General features: G+C 37.9%; 1 pseudogene; it reads right to left on the bottom strand.

Annotated features, from left to right (window-relative positions):
- Positions 1-15,845, bottom strand: part of LOC116711089 (inositol 1,4,5-trisphosphate receptor type 1-like) — a 35,317-nt pseudogene extending 19,472 nt beyond the window's left edge.
- Between the last annotated feature and the right edge of the window lie 7,771 nt (positions 15,846-23,616).

The following is a 23,616-nucleotide window of genomic DNA, read 5'->3' as shown; positions in this document are numbered from 1 at the left end:
AGCGTGCCGCACAGCGCCACAGTTCATTTCAGCAAAGCCCCTTATCTCGTCGGCCGCAGCGCACCTGAATCACATTTCCATACTGGATGACTGTTCCCAGCAGCTTGCGGTTTTCAGACTCATTCTGCTTCTTCTCGAGGTCTGCGGCGTGCTGGAAGGTCACGACAGAGCACACGGAGTGAATCACAAACACGCACTGTCGGAAATCGCCCATGTAGTTACACTGCAATTATGGTTTGTGAGGATGGAAATAGATCTTACGTGAAGTTTATTGAGCAGGACCGTGTCCGTTGTGCTGTTGCCGCCGGGCTTTGCCGCTTTCCAGAACTGTTTCTGTGCCGAGTATCTGTTCATTGGACACAGCTTGAAAAGGCAGTCTAAAAGCACAAACAGAAAGACACACGTTTCATAATTTATCGTAAGAGTCTGCACTCATGCCCAGCGTCCTGACCTCGGCAAACGCAGCCAAGTTTGGGGAAAGTGGTACACTGAGACTAAAAATAGTCGTTTTCAGAAGCGGAATGGCCTCTACTCGGTCTCGCTCATAACAAAACTTTAAGGATATGTGGGGATTCACAGACGAGAGTTACGAGAATGAAGAAATGGCAGGAATTCTGTTTCACCAGCAGCAGGTTTGAAGAATAAATGTTGGCCATGCAAGGAAAAAAAAACAAACAAACCTAGACTTGCATTAATGGAATATAATCTTCTGAAAATATTTTATTCAAAGATAACAATAAGTTAAATCAAGTTAAATCAATTTCCATCTGGCATGAGAGAGGGCAGACTGACGGACCCGCCCAACCTCATGAGCAGTTCGAATAAGCCTGGATTGTTTCACAGGTATTGTTCAATGTTTTTCACAAAAAAGAAGAACATTGGAACATTAAAATGTATGTCACAATACATTATACATAACAACAACTGATAGAGTCAGTTATAGTTTTTTTTTTTGTTAATTCAGTATCAGCAAAAATCAGAATCAGTAGCCCCGACTACAGCCCAGACGTCTTTGTTAAACTGTAAGGACAGATTTTGATGCTGCACAGTGACTGGAGGGATGGAAATAAAGACGCACCAATGTCAGCCATGAAACAGAACTGACTCCAAGTTTGGAGGGAGCTGCTGAGTCAAGTGGTGGAGGTGAAGTTTCTTGTTCATGAGTTCAGATAAAGTTTAGCAGGAAACTGGCATATTACATGCAATAGAGTACTGAGCCACAAAAAACAAGCTCTTTTATGCCAACCGTTTCCTATGCAGACTTGACAATTGATTTACAATTAATTTGTTTTCCTTAAAAAAATGACAAATGACAGAAAATAGTCTAAAAAAAGAAATCAATCTTTCAGAGTTGACCTGAGTTGAAAGTTGGAGAGGGATAAAAAAAGAAGCTGTAAAACATGTTTGTCAAACCAGATGGTAGCTCTTTAGAGGGTTGACAATCTGAACTATGGAAACTCAAATGGAGAAAAAAAACAATAATCCAGATTTTTCAGAGAATTAAATGTTCAAAACCAGAAAATTTAGTTAATTGATAAAATCAATTTATTGCCCAGTCCTGATGTGCACAACATAAAAGAAAAACTCTGACTGAAATGGGGATTCAGTCTTATGGACAGCGTGAGGTTCACAGCTATTTTAAGGAGCAGAGAATATAGAAAGTGCTCTGCTCCTTACACAGGAGCAATCTGGGCTGGTTTGTGCCTCTGATAAAAAGACACCCACCTCACTCTTTTGGGAAAGGTTTCAAACACGTTATAACAAAATACATCAGTGTCCGCTCCAAAGGAGAGAGGGAGATGTTTGGGTGACTTACTCTGCTCAGTCTGTCCTAAACACAAACTTGATTTGGATCGGATTTGATAAATATACAAGATACAACTAGAAAAAAAACTTTGTGAGTTGTAAAATGATAGACTGACTCATCCGTTCAAATATTTATTATGAACTACTGCATTCCAAGTGTCAACTAGAACTCCACTGAGAAATAACACAGATAAAAATACGCATTTGGGCTACCGTACTCAGAAAAGCAAGCAAAGAGTGTCGAGGGGATTACCCATCACACAGCCTGGAGAGGAGGAAGCAGGGCAGGAAAGAGGAGGGCAAAGACCCAAAAAAAGAAATCGGGGCACTGGGAGAACATTTGTCCGCTGCAAATGGGCAATAATGGCTATTAAACGCAGAAAAATACCGTGGCTTACCACTACAGAAGAAAGGTATTTACTAAAAAGTTAATTGCAAAATGTAGACAGTATGCATCTGCAAAATCTTCACACAACAGATCTACTAAAGATAAAACACCTGTTGGACTTTCAACCTCATTGTCATCAAAAGCTGCATTTCCACAATTGCAGAATTTGACATTTCAAAAATAAATTTGCTTAATAAAAATAGACAAAAAATAGAAAAACCAATGACAGTCCAGTGGTGGATCAACCCCAAAGATACTATTGACCCTTCGCACGTGACGTCACCGCTTCAGACCTCTGCCCGCTCCGCCACGACGGATGTAAAAACAACCTATGTGCTCCTTTAAAGCCTGTTAAAGAGCAGACACCTATAGCCTAATATCGCTTTTATTTAGTCAATTTCACCTTAAAAATTGTCATAGGATGCTGTGCGATCGACTGCCAAAAACAGACAAGGAGAAAAACCGAACTTGTCATTCACAACTTTTAATGAGGAAAGATAAGGCAGCGATGGATATCAGCTATCAATAATAAAGACTGTCAGCCCTCGGTGTGAACACTTTATACACTTTTTGCTTTACATCCCAGTTTCCTTTTTGTTATTGCAACATACAGGTGCAGCAATAACAAAAAGGGGGTTTAGAACATGAACTGGTCAATGAGTTTTAAAAGTTAACCATGTTGTGATTTTCTCATTAGATATTAGGAAACTTGTGGATTGCCTTTTGCATCTAATAGGGATATTTCAAACACAGAATGAAGAAGCAGAATTACAATATTTTCAATATTCTTTTCTTTTTACCATCAACCTGCCAGAGGACTACCGATAGAAATTAGCTTTTGTGGCTAAATCTAGCATATTTACATGGTCGTTTTAATGTACTCATGTTAATTAATATGCCCGGTCCTTTATGAAATAAATTCAAAAATACCCTGAAATGTGTTGCGAGCAGTTATGCTCTCTGCTTGCGATTCAGTCTTCAATTAACACCCAAGTCTGCATGTTCTCAGAGTTCACATTTCTTTCCATTTCTTGATCTTTGCAATGACGCTATGAAACCGTGATATTTCTGCACAGGAACTGTGCTCATAATGTGGATGGTTTGATTTCATACTCAGTTTATTGTGTACTTTTGAGAATAAATACAACCTGCATGTACAAAACATGAACTGATCATTTCATCCATTAGCCCCCCAAATCAGAGACAAGCTAGATTAAGAACTTCGCTCCCTGCAGAACTGACTTTTTATATAACGTTCAAGTGCTGTTAATACTCCACAAAGAGGCTGCAGGCCGGTTACAACGCTTCTGATTAACCCTGGTGGCTGACACAATGGGGCTTTTTTGTGGACGGATTAACAATTACTTCGCAATGCTGAGGTAAACGAGCTGCTTTTCCAAAAACCAATTTGGCGACAAGGATCAACATTTGCAAAACATGAATTATTATTATGTGTAGTATGATGCAGTAACTAAAGCGTGCCGTAGGTCAACACAGTGAGAAATTCAGTCAGTGTGCCTCTGCAGTTACAGCAGTGTAGCGATAAACCACACTTTTGAATATCATTTGAATAGCTCAGTTAGAAGCGAGCAGGTCACTTCTCTGCATCTTTAACTAGGAAGAAGAGGCCTTGTGAAACGGCGACCAGGTAGTGACCGAGTGACCAGTCCTAACTAATCGCTCACAGATGTATCTCCACAGGATGGAATCGGAAAAATTGTGTCAAACTCCTGAAGTGTTGATAAGACAAAACATTTCTTAATGCTACATTTACCATTTAAACCGACAGTACAAGACGCTAAATAATTTGTGCTTACAAAAACACATTGAAATGCAAGTAAAACAAAAAATTCCTTAAAATGTCTAATGAACAATAGAGACCAGCAGATATGAACTTACACAGCACACGCTATCGAAGGAGTTAGAATATTTGTTGTGATGAGTCTAGTACCACTTCAAAATAGAAATTGTTTTGCTTGTTGGTCTGATGTAATGTTATAATCTGAAATGTGTTTTTATGAGCCGTAAACAGAAATCATATTTCAATGAAACAAAGATCTGAAAACACTCATGAGTGGTGTTACTTTAAACAGCAAGTCATTAGTGAACAGTTACTGAAATAAACTTTTCATTTACATAATAAATCTGACTTTGCAGTGCTATGAAAAACTAATTACCTCCTAAACCTAATGAGCATCTCTGGAAATTAGTCTTTTAGGATTCCTCGCCTTCTAAAGAGCTCCACTTTTGTCTTGTCTGTTAAAGTATTCTTCCAAACGTATCAAGCGTGAATGAATCTCTCTTAAACACATAGTCTCAAACATGTTTCAAATAAAATTGGAAAGATATTACAATTGTTTATTAAATTACACTGTTTAATTTAGTGTCACATTGTGGAGGTTATGCATAAATTGTCTTGTGTATTAAAGGTGCTTTGCAACGAAACTTGCCTTGCCTAATTTGACCAGGACATTCAAGACCGTTGACAAGAAGTAGTTAATGTAGTAACCTACTTAAAAACAGGTTAACTTGTTTGAAATAGTTTAAAATTAAACAAGTTTTTTTGTTGTCCTCTATTTAAACATTACTGACTTCACACTACTCGACTGTGCAACTGTGTTTAGATTTGCTGCCCCATATATATTCCTTTATTTAATCAGGTAAACCCCGTTGAGATCTAGATCTCATTTTCAAGAGGGACCTGAGCAAAAAATTTGCAATACATAGCAACCTGGTTACAAGATAAAAACAATTAATACATAGATAATACATAGATACATAGATTGCCATGTAGCACACCAGGCTAAATTATTCAGGCACTAGCCTGCTGGGGCGGAGACTCCATCCTCACACGTTCAGTTAAACTTGAGTTAAAGAATCTAAAAAAAATTATAATAATTTTGTTAAAAACTTTCTGGTGCAGAATTGGTCAAAATTAGAGCTGAAATCTGGGAAGGATTTGTGTTTCTCTCCGATACGCAGGATGAAGCCGTCTCAGTTCCTGGAAAAATCCATGTGAGCTAAAAGCCTTTCTTCCGATGAGCAGCCACTCTGTGCTCGTCAACCACTGAGCAGCAGAAAATAACCGTGTTAGAAACCACAACCAGACCACAATAAACAACTAACTTCAGTAAATTTAAAATGTGAAACATCTAAAAGCATCAGAAAAATAAGGAGAGCCACATTTAGAGTTCCCGGCAAGTATTGGTCCATCTCGAGACCACAGCTTCTATTAGCCACCTAAAGTAAACTTTATTACTTTACTCAAACTTGGTTTTTAAAAAAATTAAATTTAGTTGCCAATTCATCACTAGTCAAAGAGTTCATGAAACAATAAATCATTTCGTCAATAAAGCTTTAGCAAATATTCCTCTGAGCAGAGTTCAATATCTCTTCTTTCCAAATTCATTAACATAAAACATAAATAATGTTTATATTATCAGATGTATTGTATTTGGTTCCCCATCAAACCGCTTTTAAATGACCAAAGTCCCAGACGAAGCTCAGCTTACAACACTTCCTGTTGCAATATGGCTAATTCATAACAATCACGACTTTATTTTGTTTGTGAAATCTGGGTTTGCCCCAATAGAATTAAAGCACTTTACACAGATTACAATAATGTTTGGGGGAAAAAGGCATTATTGACTGTAGTTAATGCCAGTCTGTCTGTGTCAATGTAATCTGCGGTCAGCTGCACTCAGATATCCACAGATACCCCCAGGTGTTGGAGAAAGAGCAAAACCACAGCTGGAATATTAGTCATTATGTTTATGACATTCTAACCAAATCAGAAAATTTTACACAACCAAACCATATTCACCATACCAATGAGGTGTATTTAAAACAAAACACAGTAAACATGCTAATGCTATCCTTGCACTTCATCAAACCACATGAAAACAGCAAGATGAGACTTCGTTAAAGTCAGCAGATGTATGAGCAGAGATAGTGCCCCAAAGTCCACTTTCTCTATCCTAATCATATATATTTTAAAACAGAAAAAGAATATAATTATGGAGTGAATGAAAAATAATTAGCCAAATCAGTTGCCAAAGAATTTTACATTTAGAGTTATTCAACTTTCACAGATAGTTTTGAAACATGTCTGGTGAATAAGCAGAAAGAAACATATTGGTACCGATTGATGGGAAAAAAACATGGCCAATCACCAGATTACGATGCCCCTAAAACAATAAAGATTAGATTACTGATAGCAAATATTCTGACAGAATAGGAATAAACTTAAAGCCAACATTTTGACATTTCCTTTATCCTTTCAGAAATCATTCATAACCATGCTCAATATGTCTGTAATGTAATTAATGACTTACATCATTAATTTGGTACATTTAATGATGCAAGTCAGTTAAATATGTTGACATTTAATGACAAATGTTAGAGTAAATGTTTCTGTTTCTTATTGATATATTCAACTTGATTCTGTGTGTTGCAAATGAATTTTTAATCTCAGAAATTTGCAGAAGGACAAAGTAGATGAGTATTTGCTTCATCTTTAATATGCCAAGGAGAAACTATAGTGCTTTAGGCCATAAAGAAATAGAAAAAACTTTAACTTTGGTGCAAACCAACACTTCATTTCCCCTCATAACCCTCTCAAAAGAGAGTAATGCTCAGTTTACAATAAATAAAAACAATGAAAACTGAGTGCAGTTATGAGCATACATACATAGTACTTCATGGTGGATGACCCACACACTTTTAGGAGGTTCTCTAATAAACTAAGCAGGTATAAAGCAAATCTTTCCCTTCTAATCCAAGCAATATATTTGAAGGCAGGAGATCTCAAACCAGGTAATATCACATTACAGCCTTTAGAAAGTCACTATGGTTTCAAAATGAAAAAAACACTAAGAGTGGGCCTGACTGCTTTCTGACAAAACAAAGGTCTAAAGGTTATACTGGACCTTCACAGCATGAATGTGAGGTTTAAGGTCTATAACTATCGAACCAGCATGAATCGATCAATGCAGCTTTTCAGCTCTAAACACGTCTGAGGTTATCGGAGAACTCAAGCCGTCCTGAAAAATCTAAGCGGTCCTAATGTAAAAGGGATACTTTTTGTGGAGTTTCTAAATGATTGCTTTGTCCGTTTTTAAAACAGCATGAGTCTAAAACTAAAAGAAAAGAAACAAGAAAATAAAATCCGTCAGAATGCCTTTAAAAAAAACAACAAAAAAAACCAAACAAATGTCATCATAGAGCAAACAAAACTGGCAGTAAATCTTAAACAATGAAAAACTCAGACATGAATTGTCCTTACCTCTGAATTTCTTGGGTGGGTTGTTGAGGTCCCCTGCATCTGGTTGTACGACACAGCGGTCGTCCACAAGCCTGAACACACGGATATTAATGTGAATATATTTTCCAAGTTCAAAATGAGTGAGGGTATAAAGCTAAAAATACCTTTTAACCACTTTTTATGTTTTTCAATAACCAAATATTAGCGATAGACCGCAACACTGCAAGAATTGAATTATTATTTACGCAATATCAGCACCACATTAAAGTTATGCAAAAGTTGCTAAGAAATGGGTCAAATAATATGACAGGAGTCTGAAATAGTTTCCTGGCCAAATTCCCAAAGCACCAGTCTGAGGACCAATTCAGAAGGACAAAACACAGAAGCCAAAAGAATACATCGCTACGACCCCAGAGGATCCTCAAAGTCTATTTCTACACGTCTCTTCTGGTCGGGGTAGTTGAAGAGCTAGAAATCAGAATCTGCTTGGTGTTAGTTTGTTTAGTTTCAGTGGCACTGAAATCTGCAAGTAGAGCTGGGCAACACATTTTTTTTATTTTTAAAGGTTTTATTGACTCTAGTGGCCTTTATTTGATAGTTTATTGCCAGGAAAGTGGGTAATGAGAGAAGGGGAAGACATGCGGCAAAGGTAGCCAGGCCGGGAATCGAACCTGCGACCACCACAGCACATCCAATGGGCAACACATTTAAAAATTTTCTTGATTAAATCTAATATTTTGGTTTTGTTACCCCATCTAAGAACTACGTTTATTTGACAAACGTGTTTTACAGCTTCTATTTATTTTGGCTTTGAACCGAGGTCAACTCACAAAAAGAGTGACTGAGATAAAAGAGTTTTTAAAGATATTATCTGTCATTTGTACTTTTTTTTTTTTTAAGAAAAAATGTGAGGAAAAAAATTGATTAAAATCAGAACTCAAACAAGAAAATATATATCAGATTTTACTTTTAAGCCGTATCGCCCCGCCACTCCGGCAAGATTGTATAAAATGCTGGTTTTCTTTAAACCTGGCAAAGACATAGAGCATACACAACATTAAAGTCTACTTATTTTTAATAAATCAGTGCATGTATCATATGGATTTCTGTATTGTTTTTTTTTCCCCAGCAGATTTTCTTTTTTTTTTTTAATCACATGCATGTTGCACTGGCTGATGGCGCTTCATTTCATTCTCTATGTGACAACAAAGTCTCTAGTCTATTCTAAATTAGCATTACTTCCTTTACAAATGAGATGGGATGCACATTATTTTTGCTGCATGAATGTTATTTGTTAGGAAAGGTTTTGAGCTTCTACAGCTGTGCTTTATGAGGACTATATTTTAATCACGATGCATTAACTGGAAAAAAAAGCAAATCAAAATTCACCAACAACAGTGAACAGAAAATTTATCAGGCTTAAGTGGGTAAACTATTCTGTGAAGTAACAATATGTATAGCATCCTTTTTTTCTTGCTTTTCTCCTAGCTCCAACAAAAGAAAGAAGGCAACTCAAAACCCATTAAGTGACCAAACCAAATGTTGAGATGGATTCTATTAGTTTCTCTCTTCCTTATTGGAAACCGCACAGAATTGTGCATCTGAGAACCACAGAGATATCACATGACTGTTGGGTAATGATACTGTCAAATCCAATGAAGACACACCCAACTTAACGCAATTATATTGATAATGGCATCATAATTGTTGCAAAGCTCCCCAGAAATTAAAAACAGACTCACTAACAGCTCATAATTTAATCACTATGTTAGTGGAAAAGTAGAGTTTTTCCTTGTACACTTTTAAATTTTAGAGACTGAATGATCTCTAATCATTAAGATTTATATTTATGGCACTTTTATTTGTACTCTTGAAGTTCAGAGGCTGCATCAGTCAACAGCACCGGATAGATTACTGGAAAAATAAATTTACCACTGGCAATTTGTGTTTTAAGTGCCTGACATTTACAGTGAATGTGACAGGTTCATAAAACGAGCGCCGACACATTCAGCTTTTAATGCATGGGAACACGTAGGTCACAATCAGAATGACTAAACAGTTTTTATGATGCAGAATAACGTTCGACAGGTTCAACTAAATGCTGGCTCACTGTAGAATAAATATAACATCAATATAAATATATATATATGTCCCCATTCAAATCCATGTGAATTAATTCATGAAGAGAGCTCACATTCACAGCTGGTTGCTTTTCTACTTAAGTGAAATGGATTCTATTTAATGTAAGAATTGTAATTGTCTTTAGTCAGGTTCAGGTTTTAATTTTGACAGTTAATCTTTTAATATGTCCTGAAACCACAACGTTTCAGGACAGCTTCATCAAAGGGTTGTTTTCAGTCTAGTTCCTTTTCCAAAAGAAACCAAGTAAGGACTAAAAAATGAAAAAATGCAAGACAACTGCTGCTGAGCTGTATTAAACATTTAATGTTATGATCCAATTAAATTTTACTTTTCAAATCCTTTACTGCCGACTCATCATCACAAATGGAAATATTTACAAAGGACAAACTCAAATACTAATTTCTGTCTATCTTTTACGTATTTATACAGTATTTAATTGCCGCCACACTGGGCATAGAAAGCCAGATTTAATCACTTTAAAAATAAAAAATTAACTTATCAGCAAGCAGGATGCAGGAAAGTGTTTCGAATCTATCAACTATACATGTATATAAAACCTAATTTGGTTATGTGTTCAAATTACTTCTTTAGTTGAGGCCTAAAATTAGTCATATCTCAGGCATGCGCAAGTTTAATGTAATATTTTAATTTTACCCAGCATGTTTCTTCTGGTTGGAAGCTGTAGGAGCATTTTGGAAGGATAATGATTTCACTGGTATTTCATAACAAAATTCCAGTGAAATCATCCAAAACAAAAATGATCAGCAAATATAAGAAGGCTTAGATTCCCGAAATTCCAAATAAAAAAATAAAAAATCTATTTCTATGAAGAATTTTTTAAATTTAATTTTCTAATAAAACATATATTAAAAGCAAAGCTGACACTACTTTTTTCCCCTAGGAGGTGTCTCTCACTTTCTATCAGAAACTAGTGTTTCTGTTGAATGAAAATTATTTTACATATAAATCTGAATAAATTAATAATTTTCATGCTTAGCTGCACAATCTCCTCTCGCTGCTACATAACTCTGAGTAGTCTCCAAGGTTCAGTTGGTTCCAGACATCAAAGTTTTACCAATGGAGACGAGGAGTTTATCCTTCAGGCATCCTGAACGCCTATGGTGAGGCCTCTTCCTGTCTTACAGGTTCTGCTGACAGGCAAATCCATATGAACATGCAGAAACTGGAGCAACTGTTGTCTTGCACCACAATGTTAGTCATTGATCCTACACTATATTGAGATGTTTTTTTTTTTTTTTTTTGGCTGTATTGAAGTTGGTTTATTTAGCAAAACTGCAATGGAAGAACTTTTTTCACATCACACGAGTTACATGATCAACAACCAGATGTTGCCACTGGCGCAAACCACGAAGAAGACGACGACAGGAAGTAGTTGAAGGATGATGACGCAGCATGTTTTTCAATGACTTATGTGAACAAACTTTTTCAAGTGTGATTTTAATTGTGCTTATTTCGTGGAAACACCGCAATTGCGAAATTGTGCTTTTTCGACATTAGCAGAATATCAACAAGTTACATTTGTGATGGAAACGCAGCTACAGTTGAATAAAAAGGTGATTGACAAGAATTTTATCATGATAAATCATAATCGATGCAATAAATGCCCAACCTTAAAACCAAGCCTTTTTTCCCCACCAAAGTTACTTACTTAGCAACCACCTCCCCGTGTTGTGCTGTTTTTCTAAGTAGGGATGTTCTGATCCGATTCCAGGTATTGGCCTGCTAATTTGTGTTAATGTATTGTCTTAGACTGTCAGCCACACCTGCCGGGAGCGGCTGAATTTTGTATAGCCGACTTTTAACAATCAGTCTATGACTCTGTGGACGGCTCCCAAAATAGTTTTATAGAATGTTTGGATTATTTTTGAATGTTTTTGAATATCAGATATTTGGATTTTCCCTAAAAAACCAAGTGTTTTTTGCACTTTACAAACTTTACAATAAAGTTTGGTCTTTGTCATGGGATCCACCTCTGACCAGGCCACTTACAAGTAACAAAGTGAAGTAGCACAGAACTCCAGAAGGTTTTGTACACCCACAATTAACTGGAACGTCATTGAAATATTTTTCAAATCTAAGTACTCATGAGTCATAGACAAAATGAGTGTAAACATGGTATCTTTAGCGTAGGACTTCAGATCAAATGACTGTTAATGTAGGATAAAAACATAGCAGGAGTAAGAGTTGAGTTTACTGATTGTATTTTGTGTTGGCCATGTGGTGACTTGAAATTTTGTTTTAATATGTCAAGGTAATGTTCTGTCCTCATGATGCCATCATCATCCGTTTTCTGGACTCTACCAGTCTATCCTGAACCAAAACATTCATTATAGCATGTTGCAGTGCCCTGAGTACTTCAGTCAGGATGACTGCTTACAAGGTTCCCTCTTTTTTTCCTACCGATGTAATGACGGTCATTACGGTCAACCCATTTTAACACCCCACAGAACTTTTGGTCTTTGTCCGAGAGTACATGCCTTCTTCCTCTCTGAGAGGACTTTGAGCCCATGTCAGTGCAGGGTCTGTACAAGGTATTTTTCTTAGATTCTGGGATGGATATGTTTTCCACGACCCCATCTTGGATAACTGAAAGACAACAGATGGATGGAAGGACGGATCTTGTCAGGATATTTTTTACAAAGCTAACCAACCGAGCCTGGCCATTGCCTTCTGATGCAATTCTGCTCGAGTCTCACCTCCCTTCAGTGCTCTGTCTGGGATTTTTCCATTGAGTTGAATTTCTCCGGTAGAATTTCGACCGGTCCAATCCACGAACGGAAGGAGAAGTTACGAACGATGACCTTGATTTTCTGCGCCTTTTTGTAGTTTAGCAATCCAAATATTACATTCGCTTCAACAGCCATTTGGCTTGGCTCTGCACTTTCTTCTCACTGCATTACATGTGTCATGGCCAAACATTAGCTACTGGGAAAAATTTTAAACTTAAACAGCATCCACACCTCCATGAAGCAATCTTTTCTCAGTGGCCAAGAGTCCAGACTTTAATGCGTTATATGTAAATATTTGGTTTGAACTGTACGTGGCAAAATGCTTACTGTTAAACTACATTTTAGCATGACGTAATAATTGTTTTATATAAGTTAGTAGATAAATACAATTAAAAGAATTTTTAAGCATACTCCAAAAAGCTGCATCCTTTTGCAACCCACTGACCATTGACCACTTCTGTAATGCTGAAAGAATTTACGTATCATCAACAAATGGATCCATTGTGTGTGATCAAAATGATGCAATAATGGGCCAAGGTCCAAAAGGGAACAGGTGTTTCAAGACTCCCTGTTATCCTGTGTCAAGGAGAATGCTGCTTCTGCTTTCTGCATCAAAGCTTAGGCTGCCAGGAGTGCACCAGGTGGATCCAGGTGTCTGTCAGGGGTCACATTCAGAGTTCTGACAGCACAAGCAAAATTGAATACAGAAACAATGCTGCTATTTTTAGCTACGCCCTTCATGCTTTCCTCTTTAAACACACGGCGCAGCAGCAGTGGGTGATCACAAGCACGAGAGCAGAGGACGTAAATTTAACAAATGAGAGATGTCTTGTTAGCGCTCATCAAAGCTGTGAACACGTTTGTTGCTATGGCGGTTGTTGTAAAGCGCCAAACTGTGAAAGAGCGTGGCTTCTGAGGTCTTGCAAACAACAGGGCCACGGCACGGCCACTTCTGAGTGGCAAATAAAATTGCTACACAGCAGGAAGAAAAAAAACAAAACAGACTGCCTGTCTTTCCTTAAGAAGGTGAAGGAGGACAATATAGATGCAGAATGCACTTTAGAGACAAAAAAAATTTGGATAAGAAGTAAGAAAGAAACTAGAGATATTGGAAATCACACTCTTCCCCTCTTCCTCCTTGTTGCTACTTCTGACCGGTAATTGCATGACACAGTTTGTTCTATTTTCATATAATGAGACGCACTTTTAACTCTGCGCCTACAATTAGGGCGGAGGGGAGATGCCAACTACCTACCTAAATGCCGTTCAGACACAGAGTAATCTAAGGGACGAAAAGGAACACAGCAACAAGCCAATCTCGAATCTCAAAAATAAGAAAAAGAGGCATTACAAAAAAGAATTACAACGTAATTTTAAATAACCAGAATTTTAAGCACACTAACTTAATGGTTAGAGTGAATTCTTTGGTTAAGAGAAGCTGTCGCTAACCAAAACGTAATTCAAGCGCAGAAAAAAGATGAAAATGTATTTGTGTTATTACTCGCATCGTGTGTCACTGTGGTTGCTTTACTATGGACAGTGCACAACACTGCCTAAGGTTTTATCTTTGGAGGAATCCTTACAGGTACTTTGTGAAATGAAGGAAGTGGAAAGTGGATGTAGTGATGTATGAATGAAAGCTCTTACCCCAGAGTGCTGATAAATCCACTGGTGGAGCCCTCCGCATACAGGGAACAAATGTCCCCTATATGGAGGAAACTGGACATTTTGTCTGACATGGTCTCTCTGGGTTAATTCACCTACAAAAAAAATAATAATAATAAATCAGAAATGTTAAATGTACAGTGAAGAGTGCAATTACTTACAAACTATTTATTTATTTCAAGCACTCATGGAATAATAAATAATGATAATTACATATTGATGTACCAAATCAATCTTCCAGGACAAGACACTCTTGACTGAATGACTCCCCCTAACCCCATGTTCATTTAACGCATTAAACTGAATAGTTCCAAACTTTTTTCTTCAAAAACACAACAACAAATAGCACGTCTGATGCCTTTTTAGTAAAATGCAAATGCAGGTATAGACACGTTTTGATGCATCCCTTGAATTTCTGAGTGATTTTTAAAAACACTACTGCAGCCATTAGAAAAAAAAAATTATGGAGACATTAATGATTTCCATAAATTTACAATTTATGGAAATACCCCCCCCCCCCCCCCCCAAGAAAACCCAAATTTGGTATCAGAAGCTAAAACCATTTCTAAAATTTAGCTAAATATACAATTCAGACAGCAGCTGTTTTGAGTCAGAATTAATTCTACATTAGTTAAAATAATTTTACTGAAAATGTTTTTGTTTTTTGTTTCTCCGTGGCATCTACTATATTCAAAACAGTGGTCAAGGCAACAAAAATGGGACATAGTAAATATATTTTACACCCACCTGCTGGAAACTCTACGGGGTAGATCTACTTTGCTTTTAAACAAGCTGCAAGGTATTAAAACAGGCACTGGACATCGTTCACAGAGTAATAACTAAAAGAGGAGGAACAAAGTGGTAGAGGCTTCATTAAAACCCTCAAGCTAAAACGAAGTAAACTGCTCAGTCAGGTTTGACACCCAGCAAAAATAGCTTCAAGGGTTAGAAATTAGCCCTTACAGGAGTACAGCTGGGAAATAGAAAACTACTTTCTGTGTGAACTGTGTTGTTGTCATCTGCGTGAAACCAGTTCATCCTAAATTTGGGTCACCACTCAGAAAGCTTCGAGCATAAAGCCAGCAGTAGTTATGCAGGTAAAATATTCTGTTTCATTTAAACAGTGTTCTTTGGTCAAAATAACTCGGCTTCAATTTAAAATTACGAATAGCTTTGTGTTAATAAACAGAACTCTGACACATTACACAATATAATAAACTAAAAGCACGTAAAACATGTAAACAGTTAACAGAAACTGCACGTCTTACGGTAAAGGTCACATTAACCCATATCCCGACGGCCCACTGAACTTCCTACACACATATAAACTTTGCATTCTGTTACGTACAAAACTACGTAAACGTGAGTGCATTTAAGCGCCTGGGAATAACGTTAAACCGCGGACAGGTAAACATAAACATAAGCCAGAGTACATTTTTCCCTCGGCTAATTTTTTTTATGCCGTTTTAGCGCACGAGCAGCAGCCAGCGACAGAAACAAATGAGCGCGTGGGCTACTTCCTCGACAGGGATGCTGTCATCTCTGTGGGAAAAAAAAAAAAAATGAACAATGCGCGAGCTGGAAAACTACACACACAGAGAAGGAGTTCATACCTGGCAGGAATGAGAGAAGGCGTCAGAGGACAACGAGAGAAAAACGCGAGAAGTGGGTCAGCACGGGATAATTTCCACAGCGCTGTCCTCGGTTAAGTCCATGGCAGTGAAACTCCAGGTAGGCAAGAGTCGCATGAGCGGCGTTATCTCCGACAGCTCAATGCGTCCTCGGCAACAATCCTCTTCTTACCTCCTCCACATGTCACCACGGGAACGCCCATTCAGTTACTATTTATATTCGGCAGAGCTTGCTGGGTACTGTAGTTCTTAATCTGAAGCTTCACTTTGAGACAAAACAATATTTTGGCATTGCAAAAATCCCTTCGGTCTTCTGACATTTCTGAACCGAAGCTTTATGGCCGCTTTTCAACTCAGAAAAGTTATTGACACTGTCTTAAATCTGTTTAGATAAAAAAGTTTTTTTTTTGGAAAAATTAAAAAAAAAGTTTAGATTTTCTTGTTTCTTATCATATTTATTTTAATTATTAATCAAATGTACTCAAATTGACAATTTTTGACATTTTAAAAATCTATTCATGTAGAGATCCCACTGCAGCTACACATTTTATCCTTGTAAATCTTTAGCAGGTGTGCCGGCAAACACAGAAAGCATAATTTGTCTCAAATACCTAGATAGGTGGATGTGTCAGTGGACTTTATACCATGTATGTAATGTCAGAACCAGAAGCCCACCGTCTCATGAACAGGGACTCAAGCTGTGCGTGTGAAAGAGACAAAATAAAGACAATTGTGTAGGGAGTATTCCTGTCAGAAACACTGACTCTGACACTGGCAGTCAGGAATGGATTTCTGAATCAGGTAAGTTATGTTACCCTCAGAGATATTTAATTAATAAATGAATAACTCTGAAAAAATATATGTAATTAGACATTTGATTTTAAAGGGGAAATATTTTGTAAAATTGACCTTTTTGAGCTTTACATTCTGCTATTATGTTATTCCCACACCAAAAACATACCTGGAGTGTTGCTTGATTCTTTCATTGTTGTGACGATTAGCTGAAGGCGGAGTTTCAGAAAGAGCAGGAGCTTCTTAAAGAGACAGAGGTCCAATTTCAAGGTATTAAATTACGACATCAAATTCAAATTTCCTTTAAGTCAGCATTTTTTATAACAATTGAAGGTGACATAGTTAATTGATTGAGCCATAAAATGGCATCAGGTGCCTGGAAAATACATAATAGCCTACCGCCCTTTTAAAAACATTTATTTGCTGTTTGCCAGAAGCCCATTAAAATGCTGTTTACATCGTTTTAAACTGTGTCATTGTGAGCGTGAGTGGGAATAAAAATAGCAGTAGGTATTTTGTTCCATATAACACAGTAGGAGTGGAACAGGTAAACCTTTTATGGATGCAAACTCGACTAAAAACCCACCTGTCTAGGATTGTATTTGAAACGTAATCAATTACAAATTTATTGATGGAACCTGACTTCATGCCGTGTTTTGATTGTTGACTCTATGTTGCATTGTGTTTCTGTGTTTGATACGATGTAAAGCACTTTGAAATGCCTTGCTGCTGAAATGTGCTACACAAATAAAATTTGATTGATTGATTGATTGCTTGTTAAATGTCAAAAACCATTCAGCCAAAGTAGGCGTGGCATATTTAATTAGAGGAGCGCGAAAAGAAACAGGAATCTACTGAAACAGTCAGAAGTACACCAATAAACTGTATGTGAAAATACCAAGATATACATATATATATATGTATATATATATATATATAAAACATAGCATAAAAGCTTCATCATCCATAATCATCCATGATTACAATATGAATGAAAATTGAGTGGCACCCGGGAAGAAAGAAGCACTTTCCTCCCTCAAATGGGCTCAATTGCATTCATCAGACCCACTAATTAGCTCTTAATGTAGTTTCTTAGCTGCAGGATCCAGAGAGATGGTAAGAATGGAGTATTTGAAAAATGATAAGTAACCATGATCATAAAAGATGGCCTATTTCCACCTTCCACATATGTTTTTTTTTTTTTTTTTTTTTTTTTTAACTGTGCACTCTCTTTGAGATGTTAATACCTGCCAAGTGTTCCCGTTCAGAACAACCTTCAGTAGTGGACACTGTGTGTTTTAAAGGTCTCCTGGTGCAGACATAAAAACACAGGGCCAGAATGAACCAGTGGAAAACAATAAATATGCAGGTAACAACACTGTCAGTGATGCCAGATAATCAGTCATCAGTATCCATGTCCTACAAAAACACAGTCTCTTGTTGAATCCACAGTCAATAATTCCTTAATATTGATGAGAAAGTGCTAGCTATAAGTGACATAATCTGACTTACACAGAAATACACAGCTTGGTCACAGGAGGGTCTTGGTGCTGTCAATCATACTTGTGCACATACTGCTCTGTGCTGCGGTATAGCTTCATCCCGTCAGCAGAGCTTGTCATGAATGCAGAGGCTAGTTAGCATAGCCACCAATGAGTGGATAAATGGTTTTTCTGGAGAGTAAGTTGTTTCTCCGCCATTAGCACATTGGGCCCTGCAAACTGGAGTATGACTGACAACGCTAAGAACTTCCTCCTGGCTTTGATTGGTTATTTTTGACCGATAGCGGTGCATTTCTTCAGACGGCAATAGTAGCACAGAAAGGAGGTGTTTGATTTTTTTCACAGATATTCTGTCTTATAACATACTGTCACAACATATTGACAGTTTTAACAAATACGTTAAAAAAAACGTCTTCTTTTTTTAAATAAAAGCTACATACCAAGAAATTATTGACTTAAAACAAGCTCCTATTTTTTGCTTAAAAGTCACAAGTTAGTTTTTCAAGTGTACTAAGATATTTGCACTAGAAACTAAACAACAAAATTTTTGGTAAGATTTTCCTTTTCTTTTTTTTTGCAGCGTTGCACTGATGCCTGAGAAAAATAGTTTCTTGGATTCTGTTGTACAAGAACAAACAACTGCATTAATCAGTTGCTTAAATGTAACAGCTGGGCTAAGTTTTTCTGTCTTGGGCTTGTGAGCAGTGGTTGGCCTGTCCAGTATCTGCGCTGCTGGTAAGTCGAGACTCCCCTCTGGGTCTGAAAAAGAAAAAGAAAATGGATTGATCAGTAGAGGACATTGGAACCATATTTCCAACAAGCTTTTGTATTAAAAAAACAGATAATGCTCCTCCCGTTGTTGAAAGAAGGCTGGAAAACAGATGCTTTGTTTCTGCACATCAACACCTGTTGCTCTAAATGGGATGTGTAATGTCATAATATCACGCAAACCTTTTTTATTTCCAGACTTAGGCGCAAACTGACATGAAGTGAAGTTGAATACAGATTATTTAGTACTCAGTTGTCATGGATACACTTCTCAGACGATAAGGCTTCCACACAGAGAAAAGAGGATTAAAACTGGACATTGCTGCTGCTGTGTTTGATAAAAGCAATAGTGTAGATGTGAAACTTGGTTTGAGGTTCCAGGAGCCTGTTGTGGTCTTTCCTCTCAGGGTATTATGATCAGCGTTTTATTCCAGTGGCCCACCATAACCCGATGTCTGCTGTCTCCCAGCATGAAGCATGAGTAAAAGAGAAGCGGCGCCTCATATGAGGAGAGGAGTGTGAAAACGGATTGATTTCCTTTATACCGCAAGGGCTCATGAACATGAGCACAAACATAGTGGGAGGCAGCAACGGCGCGTCCTGAGTGGTCGTCTGACATAAAAGTGACACGGAAAGCTGCTTCCGTCAAACAACGCCACATCTGCATGTTCAGGACGTTAAGGAGACAGTGGGATGACAGAATGCTGTAACCATCTGTGTAGGAGAGCGGGCCGAGAGTCATCCTCGCGTACGGTCCAGAGTTAGCGGGCCGAGGCCCTTCCCTTGGCAGCTCTGTGTGGGCAAAACAGTTGAATCTTTGAGGCATAGATGGTTTTCAGTGTGGGCCAGTTTGTGCAAAGCTAATCTTTTTGTGTAAATATTGCCCGAATCATGATTCGCTGGACACTCTATATTAAGTCTGAGCTTGTTAAGAGGTGACATGGAGGGTTCTGTTGTTCTCTGAGAGCAATTGTAAAACTAAAAACTAAAGACATGCCCCAAACGTATGGCATTTGGGGCAAACGCCATACGTAGACAATATGTATGGTAAAAACCATATGTATTAGCAATTATAAGCCAAGCTGTCATACTCGTAGAACTTCTTTTACTTCCCTATTTGCAGCATGGCTTTCTTTAAATGTAATAAACACAACTGGAGGAAAGAATCACAGTGCTTTACAAAAGCTTTTGTACCTCTTGAACGCGTCACATCTGGTCATGATGATACACCCACAAACTTCAATGGATCTTAGTGGAAATTTATCTGACCAACACAATGGTGAACGTAATTGTGAAGTGGAAAGACAATGATTTATAGTTTCAAAAGTTTCCCCACTCTTCATTCTGATGTCACTAAATAAAGTCTTAGTATGAATATAACTGTGAAGACCTTAGAGTGGACTGGTAAAAACCAGCCCCTTGTTCTACACTTTGCTTCATTCAGAGCGTCTAAACTCTTGGCTAATGAGAAACGATTGCTTCCTGGAGGTGTGGACTCTGTTGAAGTTTTAAATTTCACCCAATCGCTAATGTTTAGCGATGGCGTATGTAATGCACCAGTACGACGCTATGAAGCTTACCGGAAGTTACCTGCGCTGTGAACAACCATCTCCAACAGCAAAGAGAGAAGTGCAGAGCCAAAATGCAGAGGATGCAAAAATTTATTCAATATTTGGAAGAGTGGCCAACGCAGACTGGACGGCTTCGATCGCTTCCTCTCCTGTCATTGCTATAACTACAGGCAGACTACAATTCTGAAACAGCGCAGAAAATCGACGTCTTCGTTCACAACTTCTGCTTCTGTTCACCGGTAGAATTTCAACCGGAGAAATTGAGTTCACTGGGGAAAATGCCACACAGAGCACTAAAGGGGGAGCAGGGCCGAGCAGGTTGCGTAGGAAGGCAATGACCTGGCTAACCTTAGAGGTTTCTTGGAAAACATTAGAGAATGAACTGTGTCATGAACACCGATGAACACAAAACAGAAAGATAATGGCACACAAGAAACCTGTCAAACATGACTGTCCACCTAACCGGAGAGGCTGCCAAGAAGAGGAGCAATCAAGAGGCCCATGTTAATGCCAGAGAAGCTAAGGAGATTCACTGCTCTAATGGGACAATCTGTTACCAGAAAAACAATCAGGCCGGCACTCCCTCAAGCTCCTTCAAAAAAAAAAAGAGTGGAAAAAAAATTTAAAAGTCCAAAGAAAGTCAGAAGGGGACTAATTTCAAGTTTTTACACAGGGGGAACACAGCAGATATGTGGAAGTAGCTGCTCTGGTCTGATGTTACACTGAACACAACATCCTCATGGTGAAACATGGTGTTGGCAGAATCATTATGTGGGGATGTTTTTCTTTAGCAGGGACAGAGTGGCTAGGCAGACGGCTGTGGAGAAATACCTTTGCAATATGTATGTAATTATTTATACCATTTACAAATAGGCAGGAAAATGACAAAAACATTCAGCTAGAAGTGGTTTAAGTGTTAGAATGGACTAGTCAAAGTCCAGAAAAAAAATCAAGCTGAGAATCCATGAGAAGACTTGAAATTGGGCGTTGTCCATGCAATCTGACTGGAAAAGTTTAAGGACTATGAAAACGTTAAAAGCTGTGGAAATAAAAGTTTTCTATTGCTTGAGGAACATGAAATCTTTCAAAGTGATGTAAAAGACAAATTACACTTTTTTACACTAGATCTCATAGCTTTCCTCAGTAGCATGACATCACACCTTAGATACAATCTAGACGAACATCAATTTACGCACTCACACACAAATAGTGTGAGATATGTCAACTGATATTCCCTCTAGCCTAAAACTTTGTGGAGGAAAAGTCTATTCAACCTGCTGTATTGTCCTTTACTGTCATCCAATCCTAATCATCTTTGCTAAACAGGCAGAGGGAAAAGAAACAGATTTACCACCATGAATGGGAAATTACTTTGTTTTATATCCGAGTCCCTAAAAAAAAGGGACATGTTCTTGCCTTCATGGCATCAGACAATCCAGCATGAGGTAGCATGATGTACCTCTCTAAAAATAAAATACAATTATGCTGGTTTAATGGCCTCCATGTTCCCAGTGGAAATAGTCTGATTAGAGCAGCTGCAGAGATATTCTAATTAGGCCTTCTGATTTTTATCGCAGAACTTTGAAAAATAAGTTGGATTTGGCTGCGTTTAAGCTGAAGCCAGACGTTTGCCGGAGCGTTTCGAGAGGGAAGGTTTTTTTCTAGTGACGTGATTGCTGCAGGTGTGCGCGCCTTTCCTTCATTTCCTGGCGCAGATGTTTACATAAATGGACAAATTCAGCTCGTCTCCTCCTCGTAAACATGTCCGCAGAGCGTAGGATCACTTCACCACGTCCCCTTGGTTACGGCATAATCAGTGTGACAGATCATGCCAAGAGGGACTGTGTGCGTGTCTGGATAGGGGGGACAGGTGTCGGATGTGTGCCGGCAGACACGAGTGGGAATTTTTTGACACTGTTGCCCATCAAGAAACAAATTTTTTTTTTGTTTTGTTGTTGGAGCTGATTTTGTTGAGGTGGAGGCAGTGGCCTTAAGTCATCTGTTTAACCTGGAGTCCAACAAGTTCGATAAGCTGCTTTAACAACAGATAATCCAAAAGGATCAGTGAGAAGAAAGCTCTCTCACTACATGCAGTTAGGAGCATTGTTACCCTATTTAGTCTGTTTTGACATTTTTAAAAATACTTCACTGTTCTACTTTATGTATTTATTTCACACATTTTCTTACCCTGTGATGTGTTAGCTCAAATGGTAACAGGAGTGCGGTAAATACAATGTACAGCATAAAGTGGCAAATGTTTTAATCAGTTTGGTTTGTGCCAGATTAATGATTTAGCTGAGTTTAGCTTAGCTCAGCTAACTTAAGTTTAGCTCAGCTTAGTTTACTTTAGCATAGCTTAGCTACAACCCATATTTAGCTGTAGGAATGCTTCCATTATTCTTATACCACATGATTTACACCACTAAGACTAAAACATTTTTCTAAAAAAAAATTATACAATTTTTCTATAAATAAAAATGTTAACATTTTTATTAAAACAAAAAACATGGAAGACAACATGGAAGAATGTCACTTTAGGCTAAACACAATTAACTGTAGAGTCATATATTCAATTTACAACCAGGAACTTACATTAACAAAATTTGCACAAGACCCAAAAAAGGGAACATTATTTTGGTCCAATTCCACCAACAGAACCCAGAACTGATTACACGTAGTCCTGTGGAAAAATAAAAAAAGAAGTACAGTAACTTAAATAGAACCATTCTGACAACACGAAGTCGGCAAAACGTCTTAAATAGCCACATTCTCCTCCAATCTGAAGAAATTGAAGAACGGGTGAGAAAATCAATGACATGCATCAGTTTGGAAACCACAGAAAACATGGACCAATGGTGAACCTTCTCATATATCACCAGCATATCATAACTCCTGCAACAGAACATCAACATTCCCTTCCCTCAGCTGAGATTAGGGCTCATTATTCATAAGAAAGATGATGGGAAAAATAGCATCCAGAGGAGAGTTTTAAAGCATCCTATTACTTCTAACATAGGGCTTAAACATTAATGAAATGGTAAACGGACTGAATTTATATTGAGCTTTTGTAGTTATGCTGACCACTAAAGCACTTTACACTAGAGCTACATTCATCAATCGCACTCAAACAGTCAGACACCAATATGCAGATCAGCAGGCAATTTGGGGCTAAGTGCTTCACCAAGGAAAACATAAATCAAGATGACAATTTCCAGATTACAAGATGATTTCTCTCCACAGAGCCAGAAGGACATCTTAAAAGTCAAACATGGGGCTTGTTGTTATGGTCTGGGTTGGTTCAGGGCCTGGACGACTTTGATTTAATTTGAGAAAGTATT

Source organism: Xiphophorus hellerii, chromosome 20, assembly GCF_003331165.1.
Source record: "Xiphophorus hellerii strain 12219 chromosome 20, Xiphophorus_hellerii-4.1, whole genome shotgun sequence".
Lineage (NCBI taxonomy): Eukaryota > Metazoa > Chordata > Actinopteri > Cyprinodontiformes > Poeciliidae > Xiphophorus > Xiphophorus hellerii.
This window is presented reverse-complemented; position numbering and strand designations above follow the sequence as displayed.